The sequence below is a fragment of the Convolutriloba macropyga genome, chromosome 10, assembly GCF_964194025.1.
Source record: "Convolutriloba macropyga chromosome 10, txConMacr16.3, whole genome shotgun sequence".
In the NCBI taxonomy this organism is placed as follows: Eukaryota; Metazoa; Xenacoelomorpha; order Acoela; family Convolutidae; genus Convolutriloba; species Convolutriloba macropyga.
This window is the reverse complement of record NC_134477.1, coordinates 25,384,887-25,404,600: the sequence shown is the minus strand read 5'-3', so window position 1 is coordinate 25,404,600 and position 19,714 is coordinate 25,384,887. Positions and strand designations below refer to the sequence as shown.

The 19,714-nt window shown below is 38.4% G+C and overlaps 1 protein-coding gene across 3 annotated transcripts in view; it reads left to right on the top strand.

The window, feature by feature from the left end:
* Positions 1-8,442: 8,442 nt before the first annotated feature.
* LOC142348837 (glycogenin-1-like) overlaps positions 8,443-19,714 on the top strand; it is a 46,730-nt gene continuing 35,458 nt past the window's right edge. Inside the window, exon 1 of one of the 3 annotated variants that reach the window (XM_075400372.1) lies at positions 8,443-8,682. The gene's annotated coding sequence lies outside the window, so the exon portion shown is untranslated. Of the gene's footprint in view, positions 8,683-8,834; positions 9,030-19,714 lie in introns of those variants that run through there. The other 2 variants (XM_075400374.1, XM_075400373.1) reach the window with 2 other exon arrangements.

Here is a 19,714-nt window from a genome sequence, read left to right as displayed (position 1 = left end):
GTGTTTTCCTATTTCTTCCTTATTTAAATTCCTATGTTTAAATTTCAAGTTTGCTGATACTCCAGCTGCTGAACTCAATTGTCTGCAGTTTTGTAATGAGTTTATAACACATTTTTATTGACGCTACCCAAACAAATGAAAATGGCTGCGTGATATCATTTAATAAATGCTCTCAAACATTTTTGAAGTTTGTAGCAATTGTATTAGTCTTGTTGGTCTTTTTATTCGACTCTTCCCGTGACCGATATTTCGTGTGACCCATTTGACTTTTCGTCATCAAAAACGGGACTCACATCACGGCCCTCAAGTTCAGCTACGATTAGCCTGACTAAACCATGACTAGCTTATAGCAAAGTCAACCGGTCGTTTGAGAGCAATTCGCACGACTTGTGATATTCAGCAACTATTTTCTTATTGAGGTAAAGTTGATTTAAAGAATACATCGTACGACTCATCGAATCGTATTCTACCGGCTATGTTTTTGTTAGCGGAAACAATGTGGTTTATGACTTGAATTTGGTTTTTTAGTTTTCATACATTAACTTCTGTTTTCGAACATTGCCCTTTCACAGTTTCGAGTATTTAGTAATTCGAAACTTTTGTTGATATTCAAGGTCGAAGAATCAAGCTTTCTTCCCTTGTCTCAATTCGAACTAGAACCTCGATCGCACCTGCCTCCTAACTACAACCCCAGTGCAAATATTTTGCTTGACTGTTTTGACATTTCTAGAGGGTTTTAAGCCCTTGACTTCTTGCGTTTTGCTTGATCTCAAAATTCTCTTTCATAAACGGTTTTGAGTATCTGAACTCTATTGGCTGCAGTCCGCTGCTAAAATTCAAGTTTAAATTGTACCAAAGTGTAACGTGCAGTAGGTCCGCTTTCTCACCCGAGCCTTTTTCTGTAGTCTGCGTGTCTCTTCTTGTCTGGCAAAATGTGAGATTTCAATCCAAATTTTGCATACTTTGCATTGTTTGTTTCCGTTTCGTTCTGGTTCGCCTTCCCAGGTCTTATCGTGGTTCTTTCGTGTTGAGGCTGTTAAACATTTTCTCCCAAGACTGACATGGGAACTTCTTGTTTTGCTTTGGATGCATTCGCTTGTCGTGAATTCCCAGTCCTGTTTTGCAGAGCTTTCCACATTGTCGGCAGACCAGAGACTTGTTCTGAACTTCTTTGTTTCTACATCTGGGGCTTTCTTTGTCATCGTCCTGGTGGTTGGCCATGCCATGTTCCCACTCCGCCAAGTGTTGCATCCTGCCCACCACTCTTCTCCATTCCTTCCTGTCTGTTGCTATGGCGTCAAGGTTTTTTGCATCAGTGCCTGCTTCCCGTAGAAATTTGTTCCTGGAATTTTTCCTGTTATTCGTCTGGTAGCCGAATGACATGCAATTCTCTCTTTGGAGATGGCGTTATCCAATCTTCAACCTGAGCGTTTTTATTTCTAGTTGGTTTTTTACATCTTGCATATTGTTCTGGGTTCTTTCCATGGTGATCAGCGGGGCTTCTCGCTTGGATATCCAGATGTAGCGGTATATTGGGTCAGTCCATCATTGCATTTTCTTGATTTCCGATCCTGGTTCCACACATGCTTGTTTCCACACATGATTCCACCATAACTGATTGCTGGCGCTGGGTCAGTTTGCTCTTTGATTGGCGCGGCTTCAGTTTCTTCCACAGATTCATCGCTCTTTAATCTTTTCCTCACATCCGTCGGGGGGTCCGTCCAGGTTCCAAGCATTCGATTGATTCCAATTTTTCCGAACTTGTTTATTCCTCTTTGGAATCATTGGTTTTCTCCTAGAAACGGTTCATTACTGCCTTCAATGCTGATGTTCCTTGTTCTATTTCCTCGGATGTGCCGACTGTTGTGTCATCAGCAAGGAGGGACAGACTGAACGTTTCCTCCGTGGCTTTGCTGCTTGGCTTCCCGAATTTGTCAGTCGGGGGATTCTGTTTCGTGGTAGGTAGCCAGTGCCACTTTATCCCTACTTGTAATCCATGCGTGGTTGCCTGTTCCTTTCTTCTCTTCTCGGCTGCGCACATCACTACCTAGTGGTATATGTTGAACAATGTTGGTGAGGTAGGGCATCCCTCGAAGTCCTCGCTCGGGTGTCAAAGGGTCACCATATCCTCCTTGCACTTTCACTGCATATGTTGTGCTCTCGTACAGATCCTTCAGACAGTTCGGGAAATTCCTGTGGTGGCCATTTCTTCTCAGAATTTTGCATAATGCTGGCTTGGATGTCCTGGGGTAAACTTTTTGCAGGTCTAGGCGTTCTGTAATTTCAGTCTGTTTCGGCAGGTTCAGGTTTGGGCCTCTTCGTTTCAAATCTGTGCTCTCCTCCTGAACCCGCATTGTTTATTATGTTGAGGGGAATCTAGATTGGTTATTAGCCAGTATAATGTGTTTTTCGCTCTAATTTTGTAGGCGTTTGCTTAGCGCGCGACATAGTGTTAGACTGGCCATTGCAAGCCATCATAATCCGCGATAGTTAGTCGCCAGGTTCCCGTGTTCTTTCTTGTTGAATTCGTCCACGAGTATTTTCTGTAGGAAAACTTGATATCTTGTATCAGGCTGATAACTTTTAGTTCTGCGCACGCCTCTTGGATGTATCGCATTCGCACTTTGTCCTTTCCTGGAGCTGAGTCGTTCACCGCCTCCATGGCTCTTTCCTTTTCGAACACGGGAATTAGACTCGCTGGCTAGATGCAGGGGGCTTCTAGGCGTCTGTCAGACATTTCCTTTACTGCTTGTTGTATTTCTTTTAGGGGAAGTTCGTACCGGTTTTCACTGACTTTGCTGAATGGTCCTTGAGGTCATGGCTTGTGTGTGGTTCCGGTCCTCGGTCTGCAGTCTCCCCCTCCTAATCATTTCAAGATTGAGTACATCGATCCGAAATCTCTTCTGAGGGTGGCGTCTTGGCATTCCTTCAGGACTTCTTCTCCGGCTGCCTCAGACGCCTTTTCATTAACTTTTTTCTCAATTTTTCTTTTAGATGCGCTGGAAGATGTCTCCATTTCCTAGGGCCTCGTTCCTCGCGTTCACCCATTTGGTGATGCCTTGGTGAATTTCTTCCTCATGTCCCACGGTCCATGTGATTTCAACCCTCTTCTTATGTATTCCTCATAAATCAATCGCTGTTTGGACAAGAGCTTTGGAGATCGCCTCCGCTGTTGTGACTGTAAGCTCCTTGGCTACCTCTGGGTTTTGCATCCGCTCCCAATCCACTGAAAGTGGGCGTCTTTCCACCCGTTGCCATTTTCTCTGGGTGATCTTCGGTTTTAGAGAGATCGGCTTGTGATCGGAAAGGGGGAGGTCGTTCCATGTGCGTATTTTCATTGCGTGGTGATGACGCCGAGACTTTCGGATAATGATCCCATCTAGCTCATACCACTGTTGGTTTGTCTTGTTGATCAAGAGTTGGACCATCGCAGCTTTAATGCTTGACACCATTGCAAGAGGTCGAATCCTTGGTCTGTAGTCGGACATTAATCCCGAATCCTCCGCACGTTTCCAGGTTCTTAGCATCCTTTCCAATGTGGGCGTTATTATCTCCGATTATTAAAATGTTTTTCTCTGGTATTCTGGCTATTAGGTCTTTGACATCGTTTCGGTATCTCTTGATCTCTTCGGGGCCATCAGTGCTGACTGGTTGATAGACTGCTGTCAATGAGAGGCTTTCGATCTTCTTTTGAAGTCCTTCCGCTGTCCTCGTTATATCCATTCGTTTAGCGCTCTCAGGATGATCCCTGCTTTCCCCGAATGGATGATCGATGTCAGATCTTCCTGTTCTCCCAAACAGATCACTCCCTTTGTTTCGCCGCGAAGTTCACTGATGAGCGCCATTTCAGTTTCTTTGTTTTGTCTGTGCTTCCGTAGTCGGGCTTTTATTCATTCCCGAAGAGAAATTCCCCGAAAACTCCACGCAGTGATTGCCGTCTCTTTTTTCTCGTCGCTTGTTCCTTTCGTGCCGTCTCCTTTTTCTCGTCGCTTGTTTCTTTCGTGCTTTCGCTGGTCTTCTCTTTCCTGCCGCGTCGGCACAGTCCGGGGTTGCGTTGGACTGTTTTCAGCTGTTTTGCCACTCGCACTGCAATGTGTCGACAGACCAGCTTTTGAACAGGCCATGAGAGGCCATCGTCTTGTAGATTGTTGAAGAGGTGCTTTGGGTGGCTATTCCGTTGCCACTCTGTTAGCTCCTGAGAGGTTGCCGAAATCGTCATTTCTGAAGTTTTTGTTTCCTTTTTCAAGGCCCTTGTATGCTCTTTGACGCATTTATTCCGTTTGCAGCCAACTTGTGCCCACTGAGAGGCGGAATACTGCACAAGCTAACTTTGTAGCCTTGCCTCCTCCCGACTACTTAGTCGTCGTCTACTTTTTCTAATTTTTCCTCTTTCTCCAAGGAATAGCTTAGAGTTCCCACAAGCTGTTCGGAATTAATTCAGACGTTTATCGCTTGTTTTTGCTCTAAGACAATGTTTGTGGAATTATTAGTCTTGCTGATCTTTCTGATCTATTCCGTCCCTCTCCACGTAGAAATGTTTGCTTTTTATTCCCCTTGTAGAAATTTTTGGCTGATATATAGCCCCTTCTCTATAAACCATAGCACGTCCGCCTGGGGCATAAAAGTTACATGCTGACGCCTATTTTTGGGATCTGGGGACAGAATGAATCAGGTCTTTTAATGCTATTGTTCTCACTGCCTTTTTTGTACTCTTTTTTGTCTGATAAATATTCTTCTGACAGTTTGGATTTTTTTCGCAAAACAGGTTAAGCCAGTAGGTTATATAATCGCTGAGGAGTTCTCTTAAAGCTTACTTTTCTTCAAGAGTACCAATAATCCAAGTTGCCATGGAGACACTAAAATCCTGGTATGAGGCGCTATCACGCTTTAGCTTTTGATCGGTTGATAAAAATAAAAAACGTGAAAATATTACACGCTTTAAAATTGTTTAATTTCAGCTACTACCACTACCCTACTGCTGTTCAGTTGCTTATATGAAGCACTCCTATTGACTTAGAAATTAACTTAGCAGAAATTAGAACGTTCTTACTTTTTAACCCGCACTTGCAAAAACTGGGCAAAACACTGAATAAAAGTTTTATTAAAAGGACAGGAACACCGCTAGCCAAGCCTCCTTAATACGGGAGATGGCACAGTTGTACTCCACTCCTCAGTTCCCCGCCTCAATTAAGCCACCTCCCTTTCTCAATGCAGCCCTCTTCTTTGGCATAAGATAAGGTCAGGCTAGCCAGTGACGAATCCAACAGCTTCCTCGGCGTCTGAGAGATTTTCGCCCGATGATAATCAGTTATGCTTGACAAAGAATTATATTTAAATTGGGGGGTTTTTAAGTAGATTTGACCCCACTTGAGGGTAAATGGTTGTTTTTAGTAATCTAAGCAGTGAAGAGAGTAAAAAAGTCTGTAATTTTGAGGCACACTTGTTCATGACTCTTTTTATAGTAGGGTAGTAAAATAGATTTCATTGTTTTTATTTCATTTTGAAAGGTACGGGAGGTGGGTTTTTTTCAGAAGTTTGTAGTCGGATTTTCGAAAACTTGTTTCTAATGACTTTTCCTAGATGAATCGTTGTATAATTTGAGAGTTTTTGACTTTGAAGCTAGAATCTGGGAAACGATTTGCTACTTAAACGTGTTTTAAACCATTTTTAGTAGCAACTTGTTATATCAAATCGGCTCTTTCATTATTTGCCTTCAAAGGCCTTAACATTTTGCAAGTTTTAGTTTTACTCTCATAGTGGACTGCAATTATCTGGGACTACGATCACCTATGTTATGGGAGCCTAACATGGAGAGACTTTAAATTCAGTTAACGTTCCCCAGCTTTAATACAAAACGTACCTTAATTGATACGTTTTTCCCTCCAACCCATCGTTAATTAAATTGGGATGGTAACTATATCTGTCTTTGGAATTCAAGGCTTCATTTTTATTATTCCACTCCAATATTATTCCACTCCAAAGGTTTCAATTCAAAAAATCAGCCAACAACTGAGAATGGAAAGGGCCTCCTTCCAGGCGTCTCAGTTGAAGATTACTGTTAATAAAAGGTTTATATGTACTACAGCAGATTAGCATGACCGTGTTATGTTGCAACTCATTTCGACGGGACATCTTCTGGTGTCATTGCGCCAGTTAAATACTTTTGCTACAAAAAAGTTTGCATTCTCCTAGCAAAGGAAAACATTAAGTACTCTTAACTGTTTAAACCACTGGCTTTGTGACAATAATCAGAAAAATAAAATAGAGGACTAAAGCACTATTTTATTTTAGTGTAGACGCCTCATTTTGTAGCGGAAATAATAATAATAACCTTAATAAATGATAGGTTAAGTTGCAGAAATTCGAATTGCGTACAAATTCTCGTATTCCTAAGTTACTGGTAACATCTGTTTTAAATTTTACTTTTATGAGGAGAGCCATTATTCCTTGCGGTTAGAGTTAAATCGACTGCAGATCAAGCTAGCGTTCTAAGTTTGGCTCACACTGTTGCTTAACGGTTTCTTTCAAGTGGTCGTATGTTGTTACTGATTTCTTACTGTTACTGATCATTATGGCTAGCATGATTGGGCATCTCTGGTGTCGAGCAATGTACCTATTTTGCTCTATTGAGCTTTGATCAAAATTTGATATCGCAATTATAGAAACGTAACAAAATTGTTATAGGGAAAATTTGTTCGGATTTTTTCGAGCTGAAAGGGAGGAATTCCTGGTAATTGCATAATCCATAATCAAATTTTCAACAATGAATGGAGCCTGACGCTCTGCGCGGTTTTTACTCTTTGATTGAGGCGATTTTGTACTTGAACTTCTAAATTTTTGGACTTGAATCCCCACTATTCGTTCCCACCCGTACCATGTGATAAGTTAGGTGATTAGGTGGAGTGGAATTGTTTTGTAGATGTTGGTGATGCATAATCAGGATAGAACATTATGGATGAAACTAACCTTTTTGCAGCCTTTGGAATAAGTCTGAGAGCAATTGTTAACATGTTCCTTTTTAATGACTGCTCGCCAGCGAAGTTTGTAGCTATTATATCAGTCCTGTTGGTCTGTTTTATATTGGTTTCGTATAACCGACTTTGCGTCTGATTTTGACTTTTTTTACTTTTCGGCCTCAAGAATTGGAATATACAGTAAAGCCCAGAGGGTATTAAATCGCTGAACAGTTCTCTTAGAGCGTGGCCAGTATCTTACTCTACAAAAGAGTGAATCTGACGAGAAGACATAAAATCATGTTATGAAGGACAGTTCTTCGGGGTTCAGACTGCATCATCACCTTCATTCCACCTCCGCAAGGGTTAGCTTGGACATTATGAATTGTTATTGTTTCGAATATTAATGACTGAAATCTTTCAAAAATACTGCTCTGTAATGTACATTAATTTTTTTTCAGGAATTGAACGATTAAATTATGAAGGTCAACTGTTTGGCTTAAACGTCTTTTCGCTGCCTGGTCCTCTCGAAACTTCTCTCCTCGCTTCAATTCACTGAAAAGATAAGTTGTGTTTGTAATTTCGATTGAGTTATGAAAATAGGAGGCCTACAATTTGTCATCTGATTTGATTTTGATTTTTATTGGGTGAATCGTATAGACGCAGTGGAAAGTTCTCTGTAAGCCTAGCAGAGAGTTGAACAATTTTGAGCCAAGCACCTTCAAATAGTTTTGAAAGGGAAATCTTGTAACTGCTGTCTTTTTTGGTTGGATCCGATCATTTAATTATTCAACGTTTTGTATCAGCCCTTTGAGGGTTTTGCGGTTGCCCCGTGCCTGAGTCAATGTTCATTTCTGAGTGCTTATTTTCTCTGAGTGTCTTTTTATGAACAATTTAGTATTGATGCTGCATTGTGTAGAGAAAAAGTACCAACTTCTAAACCAATTGGCTATTCCCCTGAGAATTGCGGGGCAGACAGATCGCAATTATGCACGCATTAACATCCGACCTTCCAATATTAAGTTTATACCATTGCAACGGGTCTGCGGGCACTATACTCCCATTCTGTTCATGTTTCACCCAAATAGCGTGAAATAAATTTGCGTGACAGGCGCCTGATTAAATCGTACGTGCCTACTTCAGCTGAGACCGCTCCTGGATAAATTCTGTGGGAAAGGAAGTGAAAATGCGTACACACACTACTAACACTATTTGAAACCACCTGAAGTAGCACACATACGTAGTATACGCCAAGGATCCTGGTTATCCAAAATCGAATTTACAATCACTTAAGCTAGGTTATTTGTTTATTACAAGGTTACGTTTTATCCTTCAGCCTTAAATTTACTAACGGGAAATACAGTACGTTTTAACCGAGTGGTTAAAAGCAAACGTGGAAATTGTAACAAGATTAGTTGATTTGTGTTCATAAAATTGTCTTTGCTGCCTGTATATACAATCTGCGCACGATTTATCAACCTCAAAAGCGTATAACCGTATTAGGATTTTCTAATATTTGAGGTTATAAAGGTTTGTTAATATTAGTGAGTGTTGAATACACTGTTAGACTTTGTCTCTTGTCCATTTTCGGAATATCTTCTGTGGTTTATTTTCTAACATTTCCCCTGAAGCTTTAACTGGAAAGATTCCGGAATCTTGTTTGGTTTTTATTTTACTTATTTCATTAAATTACACGTGGTTTTTTGGACAAACTTCAGTGCTACGTAAAGTAAGTTAATTTTAGCTCAACTATTTGCGATAGTTTAACCTTCGGTTTGAAGCGTCGTAAAATGCATTTGATGAAAGTTACAAATTCAGAATACTTTTTAAATGAATATTGTATTTTTATTGAATTAAGAAAAGCTTAGAATATTATTGTGCACAAAATGTGACATGTCTATTTATGGTACGCTTTTTTAAGATATCTTTTACCACAAACAACTAAGTGACCGTTTAAATCTGAATTTTGATCGCTATTTAAAATTTTTGCGCTTACAGCAGCCGTCAATCTAATTCTAATAATTATTGAAATTTTTGGTCTCCATTTGGTTCCGTCTGTGGATTTTTGCCAAGAATGTAAGTGTATTAGACTACTGTTTTTAATTGCTCTTGAACGAAGTTAATAGCAATTATTGTAAACGTGTGTGTTTGTTTTTACGACTCGAAGAGGAGTATTGATATTCTACAGGTTTTTACGACTGGAAGAGGAGTATTGAGATTCTACAGGTTTTTACGACTCGAAGAGGAGTATTGATATTCTAAAGGTTTTTTTTAGCAGAAAGCCAGTTTGTTCATGACTTGAATTTTGACTTCTTTATATTCGAGCTTTTACCTCCGTTTCTGATTTTTGACTCCTGTTTTCGAACATTGGACTTTAACAATAGCTTAGTTTGTGATGTATAGCAATTGCTAACAGTCTGTAATTCAAGGTGAAGAGGTTAGTTTGAGAAAATTTGATCCAATTTAACTACCTATCCCCCCCCCCAAAAAACTACCCCCCCCCCACATACCTACCCCTCCCCCCACGTACCTACCCCCCCCCCCCCAACGTACCTACCCCCAACGTACCTACCCCCCCCCCGCCCCTCGTACCCAATTTAATCCCATTTAACTACCTACACCCAACCCCCCCCCAACGTTCCTACCCCCCCCCAACGTACCTACCACCCCCTCCTCGTACCTACCTACCCCCCCCCCGCAACGTACCTGCACCCCACCACCACCTTGGTAACAGTCTGTAATTCAAGGTGAAGAGGTCAATTTGAGAAAATTTGATCCCATTTAACTAGCTACCCCGCCCCCAAAAAACTACCCCCCCGCCCTCGTACCTACCTAACCTACCTACCCCCCCGCAACATACCTACCCCCCAACCCACCTACCACCCCCTCCCACCAGCACCTACCCACACCCCTGAACTAAAAAAATTTTAACGCTTTTTACGTTATATTGGTCTACTATTTTTGTTATTGCTAGTGTTTTTTTCGATATTCTTATTTTGTCCACAGAGTTTATTTTGCACGACAATTCGAGTCGTTTCCGGTATTCTACCGGCTATGTTTTTTTTAGCAGAAACCAAGTTTGTTCATGACTTGAATTTTGACTTCTTTCTAATCGAGCTTTTACCTCCGTTTTTGATTGTTGACTTCTGTTTTCGAACATTGGACTTTAACAATAGCTTAGTTTGTAATGTATAGCAACCTACCCCCCCGGCAACGTACCTGCCCCCCCACCCCACCTACCTACCTCACCGCCTACCTGCCACCACCTACAACCCCCCCACCAGCCAGCACCTACCCACACCCCTGAACTGAAAAAATTTTAACGCTTTTTATGTTGTTTTGGTCTACTATTTTTGTTATTTCTAGTGTTTTTTTTTCGATATTCTGATTTTGTCCAAGATAGGGTTGAGATTATTTTGCACAACGATTCGAGTCGTTTCCTGTATTCTACCGGCTATGTTTTTGTGCAAAATTTTCGCTTGACATTTTTGACTTTTCGAGTGACTTTTATGCCCTTGCCTTTTTGCATTTCGCGTGATCTAAAATTCCCTCTCAATCACAATTTCAAGCAGCTGAATTCAATTGGCGGCAATTTAATACTAAAAGTCAAATTAAAAATGCACCTAAACTGGTGCCATTTTTAACTTTAAATCCTAATGTGGTATATGTTAACCTCTGTGGTTATTTGAAGCCCACTATTGAACTTCGTAGTCCCATTTAGGCTCCCCCTCCCCCCGACTGAAGCAGGCTGCTATTCTTTAGAGCTCCCATTAGTCGTTCGAGAGCAATTCTTCCGACGTTTAGTCGGTTATGTTTTGACGTATCGAGTTGTTAATCGGTTGGGATATTTTCCGTTTGCCCCCCCCCCCAGTACGTTTTGCACCCCCCAGTTACATAGCACGTGTCATTACATAGTCAATCATTATGCTGAAATATTGCACGTCCGTCTGGAAGATGCAAACCATATGCACCCACTTAGCGGGGGGGTAGAAACGGAAAAGATCCTTTTTTGCGATCCATATATGATGATGGTGTTTTGCTTTTACTTCTATTTTATGGGATACAAAAATCATTGAAGTCATTAGCATGAACCCAATATAAGTGAAAACAACAATTCTTTTCCTCCGTTTCTACACCCCCCCCCCCCCAGCTTAGTGGGTGCATACTATTTGCACCTTGCAGACTCACGCGCACGCATTTTTACAGTGATTTAGTCTGTTATGGCTCGTTCTCTGTAACTGGGGATGCAAAACGTACGGGGCGGGGGCACAAATGGAAAAGATCCGACAACATATAATGAATCAATTTTCTAAAGTGTTGGATCTATTATTCGGGCCCCCAGTTCTGTTCATGACCCTTAGTTATAAACTATGAGTAAATGTAATAACCCCATTTGCAGCAGCTGTAGTTATTGCCCGTTAATAACGTCATGTGTCCATTGCAAGCTCCCTACCTTAAGCATAATTTTCATAAAACGTAACCCCACCCCCTTCTCCAATTACCGGAAATAAATAAATATACCAAAATGGGGGCTATTGTTTTGTGGGTGTATAATAGGAAAGACCGAAAATTGCATCGGCTCCTGGCGACGATTTTTACCCATTACGCTGGGGATGGGTGGAATTTTTATGCAATTGGTTCTGTAGGTAAGTTGGCCCATCTAAATTAAAAATCAATGAAAAATTGAAGGTTAACTCCGTGTTTCTGATCTATGGCCGCCTACTCGTCATTTGCTGAAAGTAATAAATTAACTTGGAAATATTTTGTTCTCCATTGATCAAGAAGATTACTTAATTGATTGACCTAGATTATTTATCCTTTTCTTTCATTTTGAACAGACCATTTTTATTGTTTTAATCAATAAAAATTTGGCGAAATAAAAATGTGAGTAACAGATGAAGTCTGGTGACAACTAGCAATGATACGAATTACCTCTCATTTTAGTTTGGGTGTTTCTCAATTTTTTTGTTTTATATATAGTAATTAATCTTTAATTGTGGTTGTGTAAGATTTTTGTTGACTGATAGTAGACGTTAAGAGCACGAATGTTAAACTTTTGTCCTGATTCGATTTTCGTAATTCTTCATTTTTTTAAGATCTCAGTTATCACAATTTTTGAAAATCGGGTAGTATATTTTCACATAAATAGTTTGACATGAATAGATGTTGAAAAAATGGGTCGAAACTCACTTTTCTGTGGATACCTGAAAAATTAATGAACAGATGAAATCTGAACTCAATTTTTGTGGGTGCCCAAATTTTTTTTCTACGACCATGAAATAGCACTTTCGCCCGAATTAGATGGGACATCATAGATTGAGCAATTGTATTTGGTAATTAGTTTTGTCGTTTCTAAATTGGTCCACTTGTTCTACTTGCTCTATTTGTTCCGACCCACTTAAGTGGGAAGGAACTATATGCTCAACTGGGTTTTCTTAATTTGTTCAGTCGATTCTCGTCGATCATCGGTTATACAGATGAGGGCTATTTTTTCAGTCAGTTTTTCAGACTGATTCTTACACTCTTCAGTCAGTTTTGCTGATAGGACTGTTCATCGTAGGTTGTGAGTGATATCATTAGAAAGCGTGCCCAGCATATATTATCAAATTAAAAAAGATATTTTTTCACATTTTAAGAGTCGAAGGTTTTTCCCGTTAATTTGTAATTTTCGTAATTTATTCAATCTGCTTGAAAATTTTAATTTAGTTGGATGAAAAAACTAAGTTGGATGAAAAAACTTTAATTTAGATTTTTCACGAAAAAGGTTTTTCTTTACCCTTTTTAATTCTTTACCCCTTTTTTGTTTTTTCTGAAGTTAATTACAGAACAGATTTATTTTGATTCGTTAAGAATTTCTTTTTGCCTTAACATTTTTTACGCCATCATTTGGAACAATGGCCTGTTTAAACATCCCCTCAGCGATATCAAAGCCAGTTTAGGTCTCATCCGTGGTTTTTGCAACGAAAAAAGATTTGGATTGTCTTTCGACTCTGTCAGTGTTGTATTATTCTTTGCGACTTCTTCGCTGTTAATTTTTGTTTATCCTAATTCATTACAATTTTTTTCAAAAGGTGATGGCATTTCAAATATTGATTAACTGTATTTGTTAAATAATTTTGTCCTGGAAAAATTGACCCATGGGTTCTACTTGCTCTATTTGTTCTGACCCATTTAGTGGAAAGGAACTAATTTCTCAATTGGGTTTTCTTACTTTCTTCAGTCAATTTTGCTGATCGGACTGTTCATCGTAGGTTGTGAGTGATATCATTAGAAAGCATGCCTAGCATATAATATCAATTTTAAAAGATTTTTTTCACTTTTAAGCGTCAAAGGTTTTTCCTGTTTTTTTTTGCTCACAATTTTCTTAATTTTTGTAATCTGCTGAAAAATTTCAATCTATTCGGATAAAAAGTCCTAACGATAGTTTCTTTTGTTTTAAGTCAAATAAAATAGAATTACTGATTTGTTGGAACCAACTCTTTTAGCTATTTTTTGTCTAAATTTTTGAACTTTAGCATTTGTTCATTTTTCACGAAAAAGGTTTTCTTTATCCGTTTTAAATGTTTGCCCATTTCTGTCCCACTTCAACTGTAGTGCAAAAATGAAAATTGCTGATAAAATTGTCGTTTATACAGATAAGGGCTAATTTTACGTCTGGTTCTCGTGGAAGTTCGTTTCGATAGCACGTTTAGTTTTAGTTTAATTGGAGATTTTTAAATTCAAAAACTATCCTAATTGGAAAGGGGTGCTGTTTGCCTGGGTCGCTGCAAAAGGGATTTGCCTTTTTTGTTTTTTTCTAAAGTTAATTACAGACCAGAATCTTTTAAAGGTACCGCTCAAGTATTGACCAATCAAATTTACGTGCAATTGGATGCCAATGAACATGCATGAATAACTCAGCGACAAGCTATGACGTTTTCGTATTCAACACTGTTTTCGTAAAAATTCGTTGCGCCCGTATTTGTTATTATGTTGTCGTTTTACTTAGCCTCTGTAATGCCATCTTCAATAGACAGTAAAAAGTTGACCTGTTTCTGGTCTTTAGTTGAAAACTTATGGTTGTCTTTTACTGTGATTAAAAGTCATCCTTATCAGGATTTATTTAATTTTTCAGACTTGCCATATTTGTCTGAGTTTTTTCATCTTGTACCGTTGTCTCAGCAAGCAAAGAGGTCAATTTATTTTCAGCTGAATTATGATATAGTCTTCTTTGCTGTTGTTTTTTTCAAATAATGTTTTTTTGGCGTTGAAGCTACGACTTTTTAATTTTTGGACATTTTTGTGGTTCTTTTTTGCTGTCTTGTCCAATTTACTTACTAATTAAACGGCACGTCATTTTATTGACGCTCTAAGCAGGTCCAGTTAATGTTATTTGATGTTTTTTAGTGAGTAGATGACGATTTTTAAGCATTGGACATCGTTTTTGCGCAATAATTGATTTCTTTATTTTTGCCTTGATTTGTTTTTTTATTTGCCTTTTTCGTTTTTGTGTACTTGTTAATTAGTCTCAATAATGCCAGGTCCTATATCTTTTCTAGTGAAATGCAAATAAATTTATTTAACTTAGATTTTTCTGAGGCTATTTTGACTTTGTTTTTGAGCTTTTCTTTTTGAAGAAATAGATGGACCTTCATTTTTGGTCATAAGGTTTTTTTTTTCGTTTTGTTGTGTGTCATGTCTCCTTATTAGCATGAATCATCAGCGCTTTTTTGAGGCATGAATTATTTTTCTGTAGTCCAATTTTAGAGTGAGTTTCAATGGATACAACAATTGTTTTCGGACAATATAAGAGTTTAATTAAGCCAAAAATGTAGTTGAGGGGGTTCGGAACTTTATGTGCAAACGCACATTACTGATCTTCATTTTTCGATTTTCAAGTTTGTTCATTTGTCAACTTTGTTAAAAATATATTGCGGAATGTATCGTTATGTGTCAGAACATTAAGTCAATTTTCAAATAGTACCAAGTCAATCTTTTGTCTTTAGGGACAAATGTTTGTTTTTGCGTGTCTCCAGCATTTAATTAGAAATGAAATTATATTCGTTACTTAATAACTTGAATTTTTTCTTGGTTCTGTACCGGAAGTAATCGCACAACTTCAAGAGATTCTGCCTTAAAAAAATGGTAAATTAATTGTATTTCTAAAGAAATATAGGAGCCACGCGAAGAGAATATTTGTCCTTACTGGCGAAGTACTGAAAACTTGATAACATAGATTTAATTAGTAGATTGCAGTGATTATGTAGCATTGGTTGCGGGTCTTTTGTCGGTCAATCAGTTTTATATTCACTCGTGTGATCTTTTTACTTTCCCTGGCCACCTTTTTGTAAAAAGATGCATGACGCTCTAAGTTTCCTCTTCATACTAGTTTACATCTCAACAGCTCTTCTCTCAATGTTTACCGAAAACAAAATTACATCAAGGCTGCTTCCGCTAGGGATTGTTTTTTTTGTGTTCCTGGTGCTTTGTCTGTCCTTTCTGTCAGTTTAATTGAGTACTTGTTGCTAATTGTTTATGGTAATATTTAAATGGGAGTTAAAACTTTATTGTTTTTTTTATAGAATTAGAAATAATGGTGACAGCTTTCTGATTTATAAGTTGGCAGACGATGAAATCAATAAAACTTATAAAACCCTATAAACGCGATAAAGGAAAATAAAATTTAAACCAGATGTACTTTGGTTAACTCTGTCCTACACTTGATTGAATTTCTGAATGGTTTTTCTATCAGTTCTATATTGTTTTGAAATTCCGTAAATTTTACTCAAAATGTGTTTCCTCTCATCGTGCTGTAACTAGCTTTGAGATTTTTCCGTTGTTTCAAGATGCCTTTTGTTGCTCTGTTGATTCCAGTTGTTGAGATCAAACTAGTTGAAGCTTCGCTTGCTTCCTTGTGCTCTCTGAAGTAGTTGGAATCCTTTGCAAATTTTTTTGTTCCTCTGAATCATTTGCATTGGATTTTCTCAATAACTAGTTAACCTATCATTTCTATGATTTGGTAAGTATCCATCATTGTGGACAAATTCTGAAAAATTCCCGACCGTGCGTGCCGCATCAGGTTGCTATGTGGAGGTTTTCTTTGACCGATAATTCTTGTGTTGTTCAAAGACTCTTTTAATTACATTCTGTGCCACGGAATAGTCCTCTTGGAGAACTGTCTCACGTGAACAAAGCCAACCCCCACCCAAGTTTCAGAGCACGTGCCATTATATAGTAAGTCATTATGTAAAAACTTGTTAAATTAATTTTCGGGACTCTATTAATAGATCATTCAATTGAGTGGGAAGGAAACACTTCAGCTGTTAGTTGAATATTAGGATGGTTCTTATTCACCAACACCCTATAGGTGCGATCTTTTCAACTTGTTTTTCGTGGCCCGCGTTATGCTTATTAATTGCCCTCCACGAAGATTGTGGCAATTATAGTCCTGTTGGTCTTTTACGACTCGACGAGGAGTATTGCGATCCTACAAGGTTTTTTAGCTGAAGTCGTGACTTGAATTTTGACTTCGATTTACGAAAGTTGACTTCTGTTTTCGAACATTGGACTTTAAAAGTAGCTTAGTTTGTGATGTATAGTAATTAAGAACTGATGGTAATATTCAAAGTTTAAAGGTCATTTCGAGACCTTTCGATCCCGTATAAGTCCCCCCAACCTATCTAAACTATCCCCTCCCCCAACTACCACCCCCTCCACACCTTGCCTCCCCCCACACGCACACACACACACCTACACACCAAACTACCTACCCACATTTCTCACTAAAAATTGAGTTTTACCAACTGAGATTGCTTTTTTTCTTATTTCTGAAATAAGAGTTTGATAAAAGTTTTTTGCACGACTCTTCGAGTTGTTTCCCGTATTCTGCCGGCTATGTTTTTTAATGTGATTTTTTGCTTGACTGATTTTTCGTTTGAGCCATTTGAATTTTCGTCCTCAAAAAGGGGATAAACAGGTAGCACCCAACAGGTCTTACGTTCTCTAAGAGCCTTTCAGCTCACTAGTCTCCAAGTATGTGAATCAGAGAAACTGTTTTGGACTCTTTTATACTTATGGTGTGAAGGGCGACAACAACCCAACCCCCCCAGATGCAACCCCCCTCTCCGCTGCGCTCACTTCACGCACCGTCAAAAGCTAAAGCTAGCCTCGCTAAACCGTTGCATAAGAACTTTATATTCAGTTCTTTTTTCTCGTTATTCTGTTAAATCGTACAGCATTTGTTATCTCTTATCATCATTTGATGGATTCAATGGACGATGCAAGTGGAAACCCAGGCTCTTCAGGTCTTGTGAGTAAAAATTACACAGAAGACGAGGTAAATACAATAGTTTCCGAGCTAGAAAAAGTTAAAAAATTTTCTCAAAAACAGTCGGAAGAAATCGATAACCTTAAGAAGGTAACAAAAAATTTGAACGATCGCTTGCGCGCTCAAGAGCGTTATACAAGGAAGGATTCCATTATTATCGTGAACCCCCCATTCGATGCGAGAAAAGTTAACGATGTGACTGCAGAAACACTAAAGTTTTTTTCAAAATTTTTTGAAATTTCACATTCCCTTTGAGAACATAAAAGCTTGCTATATACTGCCCAACACTGGAAACGCGATACAATTGCCGTCGGTAATCTGCAAATTCTTATATTTTGATGACAAAAACAACGTCTATTAAAAAAAGATAGCACCTCAAAAAGAAAAACAATCCCATCAATAGAAAAAAACATCCATATCAACGAACCCCTCCCAGAGATTGAAGCGAGTATAGCCAACGAAGCTAAAAAAACGCGACATGATTGTGTGAACACACAACTGTGTAGTGTCAGTGCTTGTTGATAACGGCATAAACAAACCGAAGTTTATGAGAGTCAACGAGCTGGAGTAAAGGCAATTAAAAAAGAAAACTACAACAACGAAAAACCGGACAGGCGATCCGAGGAAAACATAACCTCTCCGCCCAAGAAAAGACAGTTTGTCGATAACAATAACTGAAATACAAAACAATGAGAAACAAGCTTGAGCCCAGACTCAATTCTTTGTGTTTGCTTCGACTGTTTATGGTTTAATTTGTAATAGTTATCGTCACAACGACGGGAGAGATGTTCAATGCAGCCATTAGGGATTTGTGTGTTTTTTTTCTTTTCTAAAACATTCAAAAACCAAAAACTGTTTCTTTCTCATTTTTTCCTATTTATTTTTTTTTCAGGCTGAGTTATTCTCTGCTTGCGATTTCCGCGTGCCGTTCTTTGCCTCGCCGCGAAATACGCGACTGACAAAGGCAATGAATGTGAGAAATAACTCGGCTATTGCAGCGTCTATGTGCGATATCCGCGAATAAACACTTGCTTTCTTTTTTTCGCGCTCTACATCTATTTTTTAAAAAAAGAAGGGGGAGGAGAAAAAATTATAAAAAAGGTAAAGTGGGACCTATCAGCAAGCTGAAGACATGTTCTTTTGCTAAACTACAGCACACCAAAATCAAGGCCAGTTGCAGTAAATATTTAGTTTAGTTATTTCTTTATTACATTCCCCAAACTTACACAAACAGATGATTTTAAATAAGGAAACCATCATTCTACAGATCATACGTTCCCTTCAGAAAAACTTTGATCTGCTAAACATTCATTTAGAAACGTTAAAATCTAAACCTATAGCACTTTGCCTGACAGAAACTTGGCTTAAGAACCACTACGAAACGTCACAATTCTCATTGAGAGAATACCAAAAACTTTGCAGCTGTGAGAGAATGAAAAGAGGGGGTGGAGTAAGAATTTTTGTAATGAACGACTTGGATTTTGTTGGAGTGAAAAAATGCGATCACAACGATCTGCAGGCTCTTACAATAAAGATCAAAGCGGATAAGCAGAATTATTTGATTATTACTTGTATTTATATTCCACCTAGAAAACAAAACAATGTGAATTTATAAAGGCTAGAAAATTACTTAGATAGCTTACCAATTGATCCTGAAGATAAGCATGTACTATGCCGAGACTTCAACATTAACTTTTTGGTTAATAGTGCAAACTTCCGGAAAATAGTTACGTTGCTGGCAGGAAATAACCTCTCTATAGTTGAAAGCATTGAACCAACACGCGAAACCTCGAGCACGAAATCAACACTGGATGTGTTTTTTTTTCAAACACTCTGTCTTCTGTCCACACTAATGATTCCGGCATTTCAGACCATCATACAGTAACACTAACATGTGAACAATCTCTGGAAAACTCGTCCAATAGGCACGAAAATTTTACAAGAAAATGGGTCAAATTAGAGAATCGTAAATTTGTCGAAGACCTCAACAATATCTTGATGGACAAATTAAAAATAATTTTTTGTAATGGTAGTGAATGGTCCCCCGATAAGGCTTTTGAAAAACTGCATGAAATTTTGATTATAACCCTAGACGAAACTCTACCAATAATAAGTTCAACTAAAACAAGAGTACAAGAAACATGGATAGATAATCAGGTGAAAAATGCTGCGGCAAAAAAAGTTCCTAAGAAAATTGTGTTTACAAAACCCAGAAAATAATGTTTCGCAAAATGATTACAGGGCTCAATGCAAACTTGTCAGAAATCTAATCAAACAAAAACTAAGACATTTTTTACCAAAAGATCGAAAAAGAAGCAGCCAATAGCAAAAGGAACTTCTTCAGTCTCTTCAATGAAACATCAGGCAAAACTTTAACGACTCACCACAATAAACAAATAGTAGAAAACATAGAAACCTTTAACAATTTTTTCGAAAACATTGGAGTAGAGCTAGC